The 15,340-nt window shown below is 42.0% G+C and overlaps 1 protein-coding gene across 2 annotated transcripts in view; it reads right to left on the reverse strand.

The window, feature by feature from the left end:
• cpt1a2b (carnitine palmitoyltransferase 1A2b) overlaps positions 1-15,340 on the reverse strand; it is a 73,403-nt gene that overhangs the window by 14,809 nt on the left and 43,254 nt on the right. The window lies entirely within an intron of this gene.

Raw genomic sequence — 15,340 nt, forward strand, 5'->3', positions numbered from 1 at the left:
TGAGCATACCAACAACAAAGGATAAAGCGTGAGCATACCAACACTGCTTTCAAACGTGCCATTGTGCATATTGTCATATTACCGACACATACATACCTGTTTGGCTAGGATGCATTACAATAACACAACGTCTGTTTTATTGAGGCAAGGTGATGAATCAGTCCAAACACACCCAGTGTTTTAATTTGTGCCAAATCCACTCTAATACATGTAGTAGTGGGAATTGTTATCATGGGAACTTCATGCATGCTCACATTGTTGTCCAAGTGGCAAAACATAATCATTTTAAATTTAGCCCACAGTGGGGAAATGACATCAAGTCAAGTTAGAGTCGTTTACTTGTCTTTCCGTCTCCGGACACCTTGTGTACTCTTTACCTCTGACTGGGTTTCACTTGTAGAGCAACATCCTGACCTATCTAAAATTGGACGTGGCCCAGCTGCGATGGAAAATTACCACAAGGGGGTCGAACACTATTCCAACCCTGTCAGTGTGCAGTCAGATCAATGGAAAGCATGTTCAGGATGTAAGTTGTTGTCTCTTACAGGTCAGAGTTATTATCACACTACCAAACCCCAGTACCTAGTGTGAGTTACAGGTGGGCACAACCTACAGATGGTCCTAAGAAAAAACATCCAACCAGTCATTTAGAACTGGATGGAACGTCTTCAAGAACCGAACAGGTCCAGGTTTTAGCTAGGTAGTTTTAGCTTTTGTTTTTTTGGACAATAGACACGCCATGAGGCTGTGTCCTGTACCCAGCCCAGGTCAACGAGAGGTCGTTTGAGAGGCATTGAAGCCTAAATAATCAAACAATAGAGTGCCGCAGAGAACGCTTCAAATGGCATGATAATAGACAGACTTTTTAACCACTAATTAAGAGGCGGGGCTTTATCGGAAATCCACAAGACCAGGATTAATTTTCTGGCACAATGCAGCAGAATGTGCAGGAGATCTTTATTATGTAAATCCGCAGGGAGCTCATCTCTGAGCCAAAGCAAGCAAGTCTTTGGATCAAGACGCAATTGGCGTTGGAAGAGGAGTTTGAGCTGCTGCCGCCGGATATAGGGACAGCTCCATAAACAGTAAACAAAATTTAGACAAGGCCGGGTACATTCTGAGTCTGGCCTCTGGGCTAACATACAGCCTACGTAAAAATTTAAATTGTCTCTCCCGGGTAGAATTGGGTACTAAAACCCTGATGGGCTGGCCAATTAGCTCATTCCATACCTCGACATCAGTTTCTTGCTTTGACACTGAATAGCTAAATGCTAACGTCACTACGCTAACCAATGCGATTTTCTTTTCATTTATCCTGTTACCAAACTGTTAACTCTTTAAAACCGAACGCGGCGCTGGCAGCACCTTTGCGCACTTTGGATTACCGTAATTATGTCACGGTTTGCGCCACTGGGAAACAATCCAGTGGTTTCTATAACCCAGTGGTTCCCAAAGTGGGGGGTGCGACCCCTGGGGGGGGCGCAGAGCCATTGCAGGGGGGGCGCAAGGCTCGGATGGAATTAGAGGGTGACAATTTTTCGGGACTCCCGCGGGTCACGGTATTCTCGCGGGAGTCCCTCGGTACGGGTGTCAATTTCACTGTTGGTAATGTGATAGGGACGGGATAGAGCAAATAATTAACAGGAGCGGGACGGAGCCAGAGATTAAATTAAAAAAAATTACTGCAATGCGGTGAGTGCGCCCAGCTTTAGATAACAACACAGGGAGCGGGACGGGATTTGGGAGTCTTTCTGTCGGGATTTTGCGGGACAGGATTTTTTGGGGGGGCAGTCATGTGATCGGGATATGACAGGAGTGTTTTTGTGGGCTCGGGATGGGATGGGAGCGACAACTGATTCCCGTGTCACCCTCTAGATGGAATGAATCTGGGGGGGGGGGGGGGGGGGGTCGTGAAGATTTTCTTATATACCAAAGGGGGGCCCAGCAGAGAAAGTTTGGAAACCACTGCTATAACCCAATATGGTGTCATTACGATAATTTCACTCGTGCCTCTCCTGGAAGGTTATTAGACTCTTTTAAAATGCAGTAAATTATAAATAACTGCCAGATATGGAAAGTACATGGTATTATGGAAATATGGTATTCTGACTTTTTTAATAGTCAAATTATGCAAAGAAATATCCAGGTGGACATTAGGGTGTTAAAGGTTAATAAGAGTAGCCTATGCTACCTTTATCTGAGAGCCTGATATCTGAGAGCCTTTTCTGGTTTCAATGGAGTCTTAAACTGAAATGTGTTAATGTGACTGCCTCTGAAAACTGCAAATCATCATGTCTTTGTTGGGAACTTTGTAATGTTGATTTGAAATACAGCAATAAACATCATTAGTCTGTCAGTATGGACACTGCAACAGGATGCAGTGCCCTCTTCCATTTCTATTTATAGTATTAGTACAAAGAAAGAGTGTGCTCAGACAAGCCTCACTTCAGAGAATCAGCAAAGGGGAAAACCACCTGCCTCCTTTCTCACCATGCTGCGTGCACTGAATTGGTTAATTTCTTCAACAGTGGGATTCAAGGGGACTTTTGTCAAACATGAGGAAATCACCTCATAGACCTTACGACATTAGAGTGGGCGTTTAATAATGGTTACGTTATCTATTTATTTTGAAACCAGCTGATACTCTGTGAACTGTCAGCAGAAATGCACTGTAGAAAACAAACACTAGTGTTATATACACCGATCTGACGAAGAGACGGAGAAGTAAATAACATTGACCATCTTGTGACAATTCAGTGTTCTGCTGGGAAACTTTTGGACCTGGCATTCATTCACCAGGCACCCCCACCTCATAGCAATGACACTCCTTGATGGCAGCAGCCATCCCCAGCAGGACACAGATACACACACAAAAAATCACTAGATCCCAAACTGATCAAGTATCTGTGGGATGCACTGGAACAAGCCTGAGCCACATAGGCCTCTGCCCCCACTCAGACCCAAAGGCCCCCCACTAACAACAGCCACCACAGGACACCCTCAGGGTAAAGGGTGACATCATTTTCATTTTCACTTCACAAACATGTGGACATGAAGCAGGACATAGTTTCACACTTGCATCACTTCCTGTGGGATTTTCAGTTTTAGTGTCACGTTGCACTGACAGAAAATTTTAAACTTACACCCACACACATGTCCTTCCCTCACAAAAGAAAAGAAGCCAACTTGTTCATCCTGACCACAACCCGGTTCATACTTGCAATGAGTTCTGGCTACATGTAGGAAGACTTATGTTTCCTTCCATACATATACATGAACCCAAAAAGTACAGTAAATATATATATAAATATACAACTGCTGAGAAAACACTTTATGAACTGTGTACAAAGGTCTGCAGCCTCAAAGGCTTCATAAGCTTTCATTTCATGACATGCAAAGTTGACATCCAAGGTTATTAAGTTATTAAGTGACGTGCTAAAATGGTGACATCCAATGTCTAACTGGATCTTTTATGCAGTGAACAGAGGTTGCGCTAGACTTTTTCGTTGTCGATCATTTTGACTGACAAGGTCATACAAATCCCGTCATAATCTATTTGTACCCGTCACTTTAATTTTTTAAAATGAAAATAAAGACATATTCAATAGCATTTAATTTTCATTAAAGTTTCATTAACTTTAAGTACTTTTTTCAGAACAGTATTGACTTTAAATGGTAACAAAAAAAAAAAAGCTTAAGCTGCCGACACGTCTTGTCCGTACTCGTAGCGAGACTGCTAGCATAAACAGTTCTTAGACGGTACCATAGCGTTAAAGTGCTTCAGTGGTATGCAAATTCCATTTTGGTAGCCGTTAGCTGCATAGATATATACATATATATAGTATATATGTATATGGTCTATGGTTAGCCACATATGTCTATGGTTAGCCGAGCTCTGACGCGTGCATCAGTAAAATCGGAGTACCAGGAAATCGTGCATCGACAAAAGTTCCTTGATGTTTGGAACACAAACTGCGAATGCGAGACAATAGCCAATTAATAAGGTCACTCGCCACCAAGTGGTCAGGGGTGTGAATTGCAATCTGTCAAAATGACGGATGGCCTTCAGATTTTTCCGTCACATTTAAAAAAAAAAAAAACAATGACGGAAAATATTCGGTTAACTCGACCCCTGGCAGTGAAAAAGCTCAATAAATAAATTTTTGATGCAAAAAGCCCATAAATTTTTATTCTCAGGTTTGTTGTCTTTGAAAAATTATCGGACAAAACCTATTAAGAAGTCGCATTAGGATCAATTTTGTTCTAGATTTTATTTTAACATTTCATACATTCAAAGACGAAAAACAAAAATATGGGATAAGATGAATTCTAAGTTGCAACCCTTAAAGGAAAGGTGATGAAATGTGATGTATTGTGTGTGATCCGTGCCTTAAGGCCGTTACATACTCCGCGAGAAATTCTAGCGGCCACTCTGTGAGCTCCCAGATGCTAATATTCGCAGTGAGACAGTCGTCAAAACGACTGGCCGACATCTGAAAAAAATAAGAAAAGTGCCTCTCGTCGTCTGTCTCCCACAATGCTTGGCGAGTGTGACGTATGCTGCAGTGGGAGGGGCCTATGAGGACTTTCCAGGAGTTCGGTACTTGAGTTTCTCGCATAAAAGTATTAATTACCTGGCCAGAACTAACTTCGTTCTCGTTCTTGCTCACTTCAAGAAAAAGAACAAATTTCTCGCTTCTTGCATAACAAGCTTTCGACACACCCAGCGATAGCTTTAACAACTTTTTTGTCTTTAGATTATTTTTAACCAAACTAGATTCAAACTCCATACGTTGCATAAAAATTACTTTTCATCCCTCTCCTCATCATTTTTCCCTGACAGCAAATCCCAGGAGCCAGTTATCTCAGATGGAATCCGACCCCGCATACACCCATCACGTTCCAGACATCCACACAAACAAACTTTTGGCATCAATATACACACCCAATCACATACACCCATTGCTCGTCAGTATGTCGGCAAAAATCATCAAAACAACCAACTTGGAAATCAACCATACCACTTTTTCGGTATTTGTTTGCTTTTAGCGACACTTGTAAGAAAAAAAAATGCCTGTACAGACATGTTTTTTGTTTGGATGTCTGGAAAACAAGAAGACTGCCGCCACCTATTATTTCCAAAACAGACAATGTTCTGGCCAGCGTCACAAAGGAATTCATTTCAGACTTCCTATCTACAGCAACCATTCTGATAACTTTGCTCCCTCAATGGCCTTCTTCCTTCCTCTTTTGCCTCCAATTACATTTTTGCCAATTTTAGCCTTTTTGCTCGACACAAATGCATTGTCACGTCAGGGGGTCAAAATCAACGTGATGCTGAGCTGCACTCGTCCAAATCTCAACTGGCTTCTCATTGGGGAGGGAGGGGGAAAGGTCACTTCTGAAGTTCATGGAAACAACTCCATGGGGTTTAATTTAACTACAAAGTGCGCTAAAATATGTACGACTGTTATAATTTAAACTGTCAACCACTACTTAGTGATCAGAGGAAACTTTGACTGCGTCATTGAATCGTTCTAGAAACTTAATAACTGTGTTGATACTTTGCACTGTCTCTGAACTCTGAACAAGCTAGTACAATACCATATCGAAACTATGACTCTTCTGGTAGCGGCAGGCAACAAGGAGGCAATCACACTGATAACTGTGCAATACAGACCGTTTGAAGTAGTAGATGCCAAAGTCAATAACATGGTAGTAAATGGTCTGCATTTCTACACCAATCTGGCATAACATTATGACCATCTTCCCAATATTGTGTAGGTCTCCCTTGTGCCTCCAAAACAGTTGTGATTCATCAGAGAGTGGACATGGGCCTTCTGAGGGTGGAGTGGTGCAGTGGACCACCCGCTCTGCAATCTGGAGTCATATCTTATCTGGAGGTGGGAGGTTTTCTTTACGGTTTCTTTTTTTGTATCCCACACAGGAAGTTACTTTGATGCCGAGAGAGATGGTGATCTATGATGACACGCACAATTGTGTCACCACAGTGTGACAGCACATGGGCTGGGAGCATATCAGTCCTTCGCCATAAATCATGTCACAGTTTATATAATCTTTTTGCTGCTTCCTGTAATTTGCCATGATATTTGTTTGGACACTGTGACGGCCACCTGCCACTAGGGCGTGTTTTGTGTTTTCCCCTTGTCTTGTCTTGTCTTGTCTGTTTTTGCAGGTACCTCAGTGGGCAGGTCGCATTTTGGGAGACCTCATTTTTGACCTGGCAGTCACGATCCTCACTCTCTCTCTCATCTTCAACCTGGACTCCTCCAGCATGGGTTTTGGTTCTGTTGGCTTTGGCCTATTTGTTTTATGTTAGCACCTTCCAACAATACACATACACTATCATGCATCCATCAACAGACACACTGATCCTCACACTCAAATCTCATTAATTCTTATGGGTTCTTTTGGTTTGTTTAAATAAATCAGTTGACCTTTATGTTTAACCGCGTTTCTTTGTTTTTTGTCATGGCTTACGAGCCAGGTTGTGTCAAAGTGGGGTCTCGTCCGCTCGTTCACAAGAAGAATAAGAAAAACCTTTATTACCTTTATTATTTATTTAGTACAACCAACTCACCATCAAACACAAAACAAGACTGTCACGCACAGTGAATCATGCTGCCAAAATAACTGGCTCCCCCCATCTCCCCGTATCTGAGCTGTACAGCCGCTCTGTGATCAGGAAAGCCAACCTGATCACAGAGGACCACTCCCACCCCCTCCATCACTCCTTCCAGCTACTACCATCAGGCAGGCGTTTTAATGTACCACTGGCCCGTAAAAACATCTACAAGAAATCCTTCATCCCTTCTGCAATAGCCATACTGAACAGCACAAAATGAACACCACAGTCAGCTGATACCTCAACACCCCATGTCCTGTTTGTATATGTCTGTGTGAATGTTTTTCTTGTGACTAGAGCCTTGTCAAAGACAATTTTCTGTAACCTTGTGTAACAGACAATAAAGTATTATCTTATCTTATCTTATTAGAAATTGCAGTTTACAACAGCTTACAGAAAAGGCAGAATAAAACATAACAAGAGCAAAAATAGTAGCTTATAAAAGATAAATAATGAAATAGAATAGGATAAAAATATTGCACGGATTGAATTGTAAAATATTGCATAAACTGGTGTCAAACTGCTGTTTTGGAGTTTTTACACCTTGTGGTGTAATACTAGTAAGAGCCGTTGCAAGCAGCTGCCGGCTTTGACCGGCGCCAGAAGTGAAGTTCATTCACAATTTGCTGTGCAATCGGTCCGTGACTTTTATGAATGAAGTGACGCAAGTACATTGTTTTTTTTGTGTGTAAAAGTGGAAGCTTTGAGTAGCTGGTTTTACACGTGGTGTCACTGTGGAGACGTGGAAATTTGTCAGGGTTTAGAAAATTAAGTGGAGTTCAGCGTTTGGCTGAAATTACGCGAGTGTGGGTCAGTGTTCACTGTGTTTTGGAGACATTTTCCCCTGTTAGGTATTAGCAGCGTTGCTCCTTTGAGTTTCGCTGGTTTGTTTTTTTTGTAGTGTTGGGGTGAAAGCGGTTAGAGCTTTGTCTCGGGAGCATGGCCGTGGTGATGGGTTTGTTGCCAGCCGGTGGTCGCTTTCCCATACCAGCGGTTTTCAGTGCGTAAGTACCCACCGCAAGTAATCTCATGAAGACTAGGGTTGAGTTTAGTTAGTTTTTGGTTAGGTAGTTTAGTTAGAGGGGATTGTGTGCTCTATTTGCGGTCTTGACGGGCCCTTGGTGTTCACCTGGCTATCACTCGTTTTGTTTTGTTTGTGAGAAGTAACTCTGGGTTTTTCTCTTGTGTGTACCATGGCTAAATTGGCTGAATTTGTTAAAACTCCAACTAAAGAAGTTTTGGATAAGTGCACAAAAGAACAATTGTTAAAAATTGCGAACCACTATGAGATTGAGATATCTGATAAAAGGTTAAAGGACACTGTAAAAGGCATTTTGGAGGCTAATTTAAGTGAGATGGGTGTGTTAACTGCCGGTTGGGAGCAACCTCCTTCTGCCACTAACACGTGGGTGGTTTGGCTTTTCCAGGAAGTTTAATTCTTACCAACTAAATAATTCGACCATTGAGAGTTGGTGTGGGCTTTGACACATTTTGATGTGTGTGTGGGGTCTGGTGTTGTGCTTGTGGTGGTCTACACCGACCACAATCCTTTAACTTTTCTCAACTCTCTGAAGTGTCCAAATCAGAGATTAATCCGTTGGTCCTTGCTATTACAATCACACTGGTTAGACAATCGGTACATTAAAGGCTCTGACAACGTCGTGGCGGACGCGTTGTCAAGAGCACCTCGTCACTAATCCTTCCGATGTTTAATTTAGTTGCTGATGCATGTTTATTTCTTTATGTCCTTGTTTTTGTTTTTTCCTTTCCTCTCTTAAAGTGCTTCCTTTGGTACCAGGTTGCTGAGGGGGAGGGTGTGACAAGTGCTAGAGGTAAATAAGCACATCAGGTCAGTTGGTTATATGATTGGGAAAAAAATAAATAAAAAAATAGCCTATATAGGGCAACTTATTATGGAATATTTTCTAAATGTTATAGTTATATATACTTTAGTTGGTTTCTGGGGATATTCTATAACGTCCTGATTATGTATTTTGGTTGGATTCTGGGATTGGAATCCCTTCTTATGAAGGGGGGTGTGACGGCCACCTGCCACTAGGGCCTGTTTTGGGTTTCCCCCATGTCTTGTCTGTTTCTACAGGTACCTCAGTGGGCAGGTCTCATTTTGGGCAATTGGGGGCACCTGGCCAGTCTCCCTGAGCTTATAAGACCTGGCAGTCACGATCCTCACTCTCTCTCCCTCATTTTCAACCTGGACGCCTCCAGCATGGGTTTTGGTTCTGTTGGCTTTCTTTTGGTTTGCTTAAATAAATCACTTGACCTTTATGTTTAACCCATTCAGACCGGATCATGCATCTGTGCGTGTTTACCTTTAAGACCGGATCACGCATCTATGCGTAGTTACCATTAAGGCCGGCAAACGCGCCTGTGTCATTTTGAGCGTTGTCGTCTTTTTCGAGGCACATGGCCAATTATATGCACTGTGATTGGCTGAAATATTCTTGGGTGAGTGACAGAGATGCTTAGGGATTTTTTTTTTAAACTCATGTGACTAATAAAACGCTTTGTGATTGGTCGAAATAAGCCTACACGTGGAGTATGTTTTGATCAAAAATTTAAAACACCGTGCTAGCGATCCGTCATGGCTGACTCAAGTGAAGGAAGTGATATTGACAAAGTAATTGAAAAAATAGATCTTTACTGATTTTCAAAATTTTCAAAATTTTTGGAGTTTATTGATTTTTAAAAAAAATGCATTTGAAGATTATGCCCTAGCAAGTCAGTCAAGTTGAAAGTCAAAGAAGTAAGCTGTCAAATGCTTTTTATCTCATGTTTTTATCTGCTACAGAGCCTGAGAAATTAAGGTTTAAGTGTTGACATATTCTGAAAAACCTCAGGTTTTGAGAGGGGGTTTACAGAAGAGTGTTTAGGCCTGAATGGGTTAACCGCATTTCTTTGTTTTCTGTCATGGCTTCCGAGCCAGGTCGTGACAACAGCATGAGCCTGAAATCTGGCGTCTATCTACTAAAGAGCTGGCGAGCCTAATTTGAGTAAGCCCATAAGGAATTACACCACTCATAATGAACATCATCTTCTCCTCTCACACACAACTGCTGCACAAGCAAAGACATCGACCCCGTTACACAAATAAACTCCTGGTCAGCCTTAATTCCTCCCCGTCACTCTGTGTGAAAGGTAAGGAAATGGATTGGGAGGTACTTGTTATCGTTCCTGTAACTTGTCAGTGAACACAGTCACAGGCCTAAGCTGACAACTGTGTGAAAGGCAAGGTCACACTAGACACACAAGGCTGTTGTGTTGATGAAGGTCTCTCCTCAAAAACATTAGAGCACAACCTCGGTCAATTGTGAATGCACATTTACGAAAACCCTCACTACTTAATTTCTTCTTGTTTAACCTCATGTCTGTAGTTTATTAAAAAAACGATTATCTAGTAAAAAGAGGTAACTCCCAGACTATTAAATCCAACATGGATGCCTCATGAGAAGACAGTTGAGGAGCCCAGTGGGTCACTGCAGCAAACTAGCAGCGGTTCATCAAGTGTGTGGAAATACTTCACTAAAGATGAAGCCCATACTACCGTGAAACGTCAGCCCTGAAATACAACAAAAGTTCTACTGCAATGCATGTGAAAAGACATCCGCTAACGCTAGCAAAGGAACGGTCCAAATCCTCTCGACAGCACTCAATTAACAGCTTCACCAAACGTCTTGCTGCAGTACACAGAGAAGGCTTCAGAGGGTATCTTTGCCATCTTCCAGCAGTGGAGTACTGTTATATGCTACTGATGGTGCTGAGTTGCTGCCTGTTTTTATACAGGCTATACATATCTGCAGCACACAGTATGTAGCACTAGAGCTGTCTGTTCCCAGCATCTGTATTCAGGTCAAGAATACAGGTTTCATTGTCTTAAAGCATTATTTTCTACTGTGTTTTTATTAGTGACGTCATCAGCGACTAGTCGGTATCAACTCCACTTTCATCACATCCAAACAGTTGGCTTTAAAAAAAATAAATAAATCTGATATTGTGCAACCTCAAGTATTCAGTAACATCAAAGTGCAATCTTGGTTATGTTTCGTCTATCATGTTGTTTTAAAATGCTGGGACTGTTTCTACTGCTCCATTCACTACACTGCTTCCCCTTTCCCACACTTGCAAACTCACTTATTCTCATTTTCCACAACACAACTCTCCTCAAGCGATCTGTTCGCAAACCATTCTCTGATGCAATCTGTCCAGAAAGTTTCCTTTCTCTAATTTAATGTATTGCAGTTCAAGCCCCTCTGTCTGTCTGGCCACCCCACTCCCCACCATCTGCTCTTATCAGCCCATCTGCACCACTCGGATAGACGTTACAGGATCCTGTTCATATCCTACCTTCATCGTGGATTCCCTTCTATGACGCTGATCCTTATCCGAGTCTGAGAACCAACACATTTATTTTCTAGCTCCTGTTACTATATTAAGTTTTGCTCTTTACTGCCAAACAGTCTTACTGGATTACTGGTTCAAGGGTCTTATTGACAGACAAAACATGACTTGGCACAAAAACACAACTTAGATAATGTCGTCTTCTTTACCATTTCTAGGTTTTTCTATTTGTAATCACTGACTGCACTGTAAGCATGGCAATTTTACTTTGGCAACTACTTTCAAGGGATAGTTATTTCCTGTAGAATGTAAGCTTTACAGCACTATCAACCTCACAGATTGTTGATCCATTACAGCTGGGTACATAATGGGATATTTTTAATTAAAAGTAACGACCTGCCTGGCCAAGAAAATAAGTCACCACCTGGATTTAACTAAGCAAATAGATATCAGCCTCCTTTTGGATAATTACTGCATGGGTGATTATCTTTCAGCTGGCAACAAGTTATTTAACCCCAACTGATGCAATGAGTAGCTTCTCATTTCTTAAAAAACCATGTCTAAAGACACAAAGAAATATGTTAGTCTGTTTGAGAAGTGTCAAATCATTGGCATGCATCAAGCAGAGAAAACGTCTAAGGAGATTGGAGAAACTACTAAAATTGGGTTAAGAACTGTCCAACGCATTATTAAAAACTGGAAGGATAGTGGAGAACCATCATCTTTGAGGAAGAAATGTGATCTGTGATCACTTAAACGTTTGGGGAAATCAAATTGAAGAAAAACAACAGTAGAACTCAGGGCTATGTTTAATAGTGAAAGTAAGAACATTTCTACAAGTACAATGTGAAGGGAACTCAATGGATTGGGACTGAACAGCTGTGTAACCTTAAGAAAACCACTAATCGGTGAGGCTAACTGGGAAAAAAAAGGCTTCAGTTTGCTAGGGAGCATAAAGATTGGACTCCATTGAGTCCAGATTTACCCTGTTCCAGAGTGATGGGGGCATCACAGTAAGAAGAGAGGCAGATGAAGTGATGCACCCATCATGCCTAGTGTCTACTGTACAAGCCTGTGGGGGCAGTGCTATGATCTGGGGTTGCTGCAGTTGCTCAGGTCTAGGTTCAGCAACATTATGTGCCAAAGCTGACTACCTGAATATACTGAATGACCAGGTTATTTCATCAATGGATTTTTTTCATCCCTGATGTTCACGGGCATATTCCAAGATGACAATGTCAAGATTCATGGGGCTCAGATTGTGAAAGAGTGGTTCAGGGAGCATGAGACATCATTTTCACACATGGTTTGGCCACCACAGAGTCCAGACCTTAACCCCACTGAGAATCTTTTAAAATATAAGTGTGTGACCTTTTTTTTTGTATGTCAACAAATAGCCCAACAATGAAATCCCCCCCACCTCCAGACAGTGTTTCATTCTGCGTATGTAGAAAACGCCGCCAACAGTACGTCAGCTGGTTAAAAGCAGCCGATTTCACTCCCTTACATGTAATTTCGTCTAAGGTCCTAACCTTGGCCTTGTTTTATTGTGCCGACAGGCCAACGCCTTCTTATCGTTACCTCGTGAGAAACTTATCACTACCTCTTCAGAATATTGTGCCACTAAATCTTGAGTCATACTGTATCAGCACGGTCACTCATTTACTCTTCGTCTTTAGAAAACAGTCTCCCTTTTAAATTCCTTTCCATCTGACAAGACAAACAGAACAGGAGGACAGCTATCACAAAGAGATTAATTTCAAGTTAGCATTACTCCTTCAGACCAGGGAGCACTATTTAATTGGCAGTAACTGTTTCAACATGAAACTTATCGCTGCCTCTTGAAAGTATTATGTCACTACATTTTCAGTATCGACAGCTCCGTCGATACTTAAAATGTTTATATATGTTCTGGTTGGAAATATACAAGGATCTACCCGCGACTAACTGTCAACCGTCCAAAAATCTGTTTCATTCATTCATTTACATTCATTTACTTTATTACTAATCCATTCTTTGTCTCGCATGGCCACACTGTGTTGTGCGAACAGTCTCACTTTAAATTTCTTATCCAGTTCACAGTACAAACAGGGAGGCAGTGATCACAAAGAGATTCATTTCAGATTATCAGTACTCCTTCAAACTCTAAAGCACTATTGCATAATCGGCAGAAACAGCTTCTACATGAGAGTCATTGCCACCACTTGGGAATGTTATGTCACTAAATATTTAGTCATCCTGTGTCAGTGAGCAAATGACCAAACTCGGTTAACTCGTTAATTTGTTGCATAATCGGTAGAAACTAGGACAGAGCCATGAACTGTTGAAGGCAAGTAGAGCAGCTCAGACTTGGGAAGACACATTTGATTTAGTGGTGAGAGTGTGCACAAGATGTGGCAAGAGGAGCTTCATTACTACGCTGACCCTTTGCTTACGGAGTTGAAAATTAGCTGCAGGTTCAGTAAAACAGTATACTTAGCTAGTAGCAATGAGTTCAATCTGTGCTATGCAAAAGCATACGAGGTCAAAATCCTTCATTTTGGCACAGTTTTCTTACTTGTGCTGAAGAAAGCAGACTCAGTGAAGACAAAGAGTAAGAGCGTGAGATTATTTACAGCACAACCAGAAGTGGACCATCTATGGACAACCGACGCACTGGAAATTCTGTCTGGGGGCGGGGGGGGTTTCACTGTTAGACTATTTGTTGACATATGTAGGTAGTTGCTTTAATTTAAAATGTCAGACTTGATTATGGAAAAGTGTCTGCTGCAAATACCCTGCTGTGAAACCTTCAAGTCATCATGTAGGCACCCATCCGGTGCGGAACAGGGCTTGATATTGAGATAAAGTTTACGGCCTACCGTGTCTTCTTGAAGGCGGTTGATGTTCTCCAAAGGAAAAAGTGCTGCACTTGAAATTCAACTGTTTTACTAGTGTTAAGCTACAAACAAGCTGATTGATTAAGTTCTGCTGAGTTATGAAAGACAAAACTAATGTTACTGGTTTCGGAGATGCCAATACCAGCATCGGGTATCTGTCCGACACTGTGCGAGCGTACTTCCACCTGCAATGGCATGCACTACATGTTACAGTTTCTCATAGAGCCGAAGAGGGCCCTGGGAATATTCTCATCCAAGCACGAGCCCCCTGCCAGCATCACCGTTCACCAGTGAGCGCTCGCAGAAAAAGCAATGAATTGGTGCAATAGAGAATCATACATTAGGGCATAATCAATCATTTAGGAGAAGGCAGTTTGCTTATCTGTGCTGATAAGAGATAAACAAAGTTATTGTAAGAGCGTGAGATTATTTATAAACAGAAAAGAACCATTAACAGACATCCGTCGCACTGGAAATGCTGTCTGGGGGATGGGTTAGGGTTAGGTTAGGGTTGCTGGCACCAGTTGCCCATGACAGAAGATAATTGAGAACCACTGCTTTAAAATGTCAGCGTTGAATATGGTCTGCTGCAAATATCCTGCTGTGAAACCCTCCAGCCATCATGTAGGCAGTCTGGTAGTCTGATCAAAGATGGCAACGTCATGATCAAGAAAAACATATCATTGAATATTCAGATGTAAGTTCCGCCAATTTATCGGTGTAGTCACAGAATAAACAATATCTGATGGAAATAAAGCACACGACTGACGCACCGGAAATGCTGCCTGGGGGCGGGGGGGATTTCATTGTTAGGTATATGTTGCTATATGTAGGTAGTTGCATTAATTCAGTACTTCTCAAATAGTGGGGCGCACCCCCTCCCAGGGGGGCAGGGTGGACTTTCAGTATTAATGTCTTTATTCCAGCCCAGTAGAAGTACACAAGAACACCGGTGTACAGAGGTGACGGACGGTAACGCCAACAGGCCACTCATTTTGTGAGCGTACTATCAGTAAATGAAAAAACACCGTTAGCCTTGTGCAAAGTTGCCCACCATATCGCAAAGCGCGAAAAAAAAAAAAAAAAACTTAGTTATTGAACTGACCTTGGAAATTGTTTTATGCTGTCGCAGATGTTATCTCGTGTTGAACGCTGGTGCCAGCAACCAGCGACAACACAGAATAAACAATATCTGATGGGAATAAAGCGCATGACCCGACGCACTGGGGGCGGAGAGAGTTCATTGTTAGGCTATTTGTTGCTATATGTAGGCAGTTGCTTCAATTCAGTACTTCTCAAATAGTGGGGCGCACCCCCAGGGTGGACTTTCAGTATTAATGTCTTTATTCCAGCCCAGTAGAAGTACACAAGAACACCGGTGTACAGAGCTGACGGATGGTAACGCCAACAGGCCACTCGCACTTTTGTGAGTGCAGCATCAGTAAATGAAAAAGCACCG

This window comes from Chelon labrosus, assembly GCF_963514085.1.
Source record: "Chelon labrosus genome assembly, chromosome: 21".
Lineage (NCBI taxonomy): Eukaryota > Metazoa > Chordata > Actinopteri > Mugiliformes > Mugilidae > Chelon > Chelon labrosus.